Genomic DNA, 4175 nt, shown 5'->3' with positions numbered 1-4175 from the left:
AGAATAACTTTTGAGTCACTTATCTTTATCTAATTATAAAGTGTTAGAATTACACAAAATCTTTTGTTTAAATTTGTTATCCTTTAACAGAGTGCACTTTAAGAAGAATTTACTTGTCTACAGATGTACTTAATAGATTCTTAATGTCTAACTTTTACATTCTACAGTAAAGTTATTGTGATTGCACAGTGTTTGAGTTCCTGTAAGTGTCTTAATATGTACATAACATATACGTATTAGTAACAGATGCATAAGCCTTGAAAATGTATTCATGTTTTCTGGCTTGCTGTTTAACAATGGATTACATGTATATCTCAACACAAAAACCCGAAACACAAATAAGGTAAGTCCATATGGTCAAACCTAACAAGATTCACCATAAAAATCTTCAGCTGGTGCTTGCTTCAGCAGTACATATACTAAAATAGGAACAGTACAGAGAAGACTAGCATGGACCCTGCACAAGGATGACACGCAAATTCATGAAGCGAATATATAATATAGAATAGATATAGAGCTACTTTTGCTTAATTCAGCGAGAAGAAAGATTTGTAGTAATAGTGTTTGGACAGGATATCCTGTCTGCTTCTTATACTATGGATAACCACTAAGAAGACAACAATGTGCAATGTATTAATTATTGAAACTGTCCTATTAATCAGCTTTGGAACTGTCTCATTGATATTTGTTTCTCAATAAAATAAATATATTTTATTTATATAAAATATCTTCAGCTGGAACATTCCAGAGTGATCTTCAGTTGGAAGACTCCAGTGTGATATATTTTAGCTTGCTTCTTTTTCCATTGGGAAATATAGATTTAATAAACCATAAGTAGTGTGGCAGATCAGAGCCTTCAACACAAAGTGGGTACATGCAGTTGGGAGTCAGAATGTAAAACAGAAATCAAGCTACTGTTTCTGGACTTTCTTTATCTTTTAAATAATTTTCTTTTATTTTGAATAGTAAAAACAAGAACAAGAAAAACAGAAATAAAACAGAAATGGTAATGTATAACAATACATAGGTTACAAACTTGCAAAACAAGGCTGATTAACAATGGTTATAGTACCTATTTTTATCATCAAATCTGTTGCTCAGATTAACAGACATATTTATTCAAGATGGGACATATGATTGAATATTACTTTCATGTGAATATGAAGTAAAGATGAGAAAGGGTGAATTTTGTCTAAATATGTAAATAATGTACACACTGACCTTCCTCCAACATAAAAAAGAAAAAAAAAGAATAAAGTAGAAATAATACAAAAGCAAAAAAAGAAAAGAAAAGAAAAAAGTCCTTGTATTCAGTGTTGCTTGAAGTTGGACTGGGAAAATAAATTGAAAAGGTGTACAGATAGGAGGCAGATAGACACTGGACAGACACGGGGACCTGTACAGCTTAGGTCCCACTAGTGGCACAGGAGATTTGCTGATCTGTGGTGGGCTATCACACCTTAGCAGAAGGCAGGCAGACACAAGACAGCTACAGGTACTGGCAAATCCAACACATGCCCAGCACCAGAGGTGCAGAGGTCTTGCTAATCTGCAGCATCCTATCAAATCATCACAGAAAAGAAGTGGACCAGACAGATATGGGGAACTGGTAATACTTCCCCACCCTCACTTGCATTGCTCCCACCGCTCAAGGGAGCCTCAGTGAGCTCTATGCTGCCCCCCCGTGCACACACACACACACACACACACACACATACGTACTGGAGTCTTGCAAAGCTTCAGCCTACACCCATCATCCTTGGAGCATTTCCAAGTTGTGGCTTGACCCTCTTCACAATGTTAGAAGCCACACAGAACATCACACAGCAAGAACTTTGGTAAGCCTTCCCCACCCACCCACGTCAGAGAAGCCTTGCTAACCTAGGCTCCAAACTCCTCCAAATGCTTCTGAGTCTAAATGCACATTAGGAGCTTCAAAAATGTCAAAGTGAATATGCAAAAGGTAATCTTACATCTCCAGTCCAAGCAGAAAATGTCCAGGAGACAAGGACACAGAAGAACTTGGAAGTCACCCAAATGAAATTTCTGATGTCAAACCAACTGAAGTAAAGAAACAACTGCATCATGCTATATAAGAAATCAGATTAGAAATAATCTTTCAGGTTGAAAAAGAGAGATATGAGAACAATAATGAAAGAATTGCTCAACACGTCTAAAGAAAGAATAATTTTTTTAAAAGTGAAAAAATAGAAAAATCATGTTAACGTTGAATTAACAATATAGGAAAGAAGTAATATGCATGAATTACACTCAAATTGATATCCAGGATATCAAGAATTCCATTAAAAGCTGGCAAAATCAATGGAATGAAAATGAAGATAGACTTTAAGACACTAAAGGTGGAAATGCATTTAGTGAACCCAAAAGAAATATCTCTTAAAAATAACAAGGAACCAGCAAATAATGATCCAGTAGTTACAAGATGATGCAAAGAAAAACAATCTAAGACTAATATGTGTCAATTAAACAGCAGGAGTGAGCAAAAATGACAGAATTTTTTTTCTTTTCTTATTAATTTTATTGAGAAACAAATAACAATGTGATAGTTTCAAAACCTATTTGTAGGACAGATTCAATAGTTAATACATTGCGTATTGTTGTCATCTTAGTGGTTATTCATAGTACAAGATGCAGACATGATATCCTGTCCAAACACTATTAGCACAAATCTTCTCATTGAATTAAGAGAAAGTAGCTGCATATCTATCCTAACTGTTTTGTATATACAGATACAAAATGGTCCTTCATTTGCATTGCCTTTTTTTCCAAAGTTTTATTAATAAACAGATAGCAATGAGACAGTTTCAAATTAAATCGGAAGTACAGTTTCAACAAATAATACACTTGTATCCCCTTTTTTGTTTATTTTTGTCACAGGTGAGTATTCCATTGCCATTTAAATATTGTAGGTGCATGAACTCAGCAAAATAATCCAATATATTCCAGTAGTCCATAATAGTAGTGAGTTATCTCTAGGACTAACAATGTCAGAAGTTGTTGATTTGAGCTGTTGCAGCTCAGCATATTAATATGGCTTTACTTTTTATACCTCATTTTTATACTTTTCTTCTGGATGGTTAATACCATGATAAAGCAAGGCCTATATAACAAGAAATGTAACTTCTGTATCTACCAAGGTCAGTCAGATCCCCTCAGGATTTACCCTGAAACCCTGTATTGCAGTTTGTAGATCCTTTGTCAGTGTCAGCCATGTGGATGAGTCACAGCCATTGCTTGACCAATTAGTAGCAGAAAATTTCTGAAGCATGGAAAAAGAATCTGATATATAGTTAATTGAGACATATACAACTCCAATTAGCCATAATCAAAGTAAATCTACACTCAGACAAATAATAATGGAGATCCTAGAAATTCAGCAAAAGACCAGAATATCAGAAGCTGTTAGAGAAAAGAACCAGATCACCTACAATGGAAAGCCCATCAGAATCACAGCAGATTTCTCAACAAAATCCATCAAATTGAAAAGATCTTGAAGTGAACTATTTCCTATCCTGAAGAAAAAAAAAATCCAGGGGCTGGAGAGATGGCTTAGTGGAATAAGCGCTTACCTGGCAAGTGCAAGGGCCTGAGTTTGATCCCCAGTACTGCCAAAAAAAAAAAAAAAAATCCAGCCCAGATTGATGCACCCTGCAAAATAATCTATCAGATTTAATGAAGAGATAAGATACTTCCTTGACAAAGAACAACTGAAGTTCATGACCACCAAATCAACAGTACAAACAGTACTGACAGACATCTAGAAAGAGTCAGAAATGACCCCAAGTTCAAAAATAACAACAGAAAGGAACTACCAAGCAGAGCAAACAATTAAACAGAGGGGAAAGGTAGGGAAACTACAGCAGAAGAATAACATGGCAAACATTACCCAATACATATCAATTATAACCATCAATGGAAATGGGCAAAATTCAGTTGAATTATGCAGACTTGCAGAGTGGATCAAAAAACAAAATTCAAAAATGTGCTATATAAAAAAATTGAACTCAAAAGAAAATTCATGGACTGGAAGTCAAAGGATGGGAAACAATACTCCACATGACAGGAAACCAAGAAAAAGCAGAGGTAGATTTCTGCTTGCTGGCAATGTCAACTTCAAACCAAGAATAATTAAGAGAGAAAAAATCACTATATAC

General features: G+C 35.0%; 1 non-coding gene across 1 annotated transcript; it reads left to right on the top strand.

The window, feature by feature from the left end:
• The first annotated feature begins 395 nt into the window (after window positions 1-395).
• On the top strand, window positions 396-502 carry LOC111814275. The gene has a single exon (XR_002819298.1). It is a non-coding gene; the product is annotated as a U6 spliceosomal RNA (small nuclear RNA).
• The last annotated feature ends 3673 nt before the right edge of the window (window positions 503-4175 follow it).

Source organism: Octodon degus, unplaced genomic scaffold, assembly GCF_000260255.1.
Source record: "Octodon degus isolate 3935 unplaced genomic scaffold, OctDeg1.0 scaffold00285, whole genome shotgun sequence".
In the NCBI taxonomy this organism is placed as follows: domain Eukaryota; kingdom Metazoa; phylum Chordata; class Mammalia; order Rodentia; family Octodontidae; genus Octodon; species Octodon degus.
Note: the sequence above shows the minus strand (reverse complement) of the source record. Positions and strands in the feature narration are given on the sequence as shown.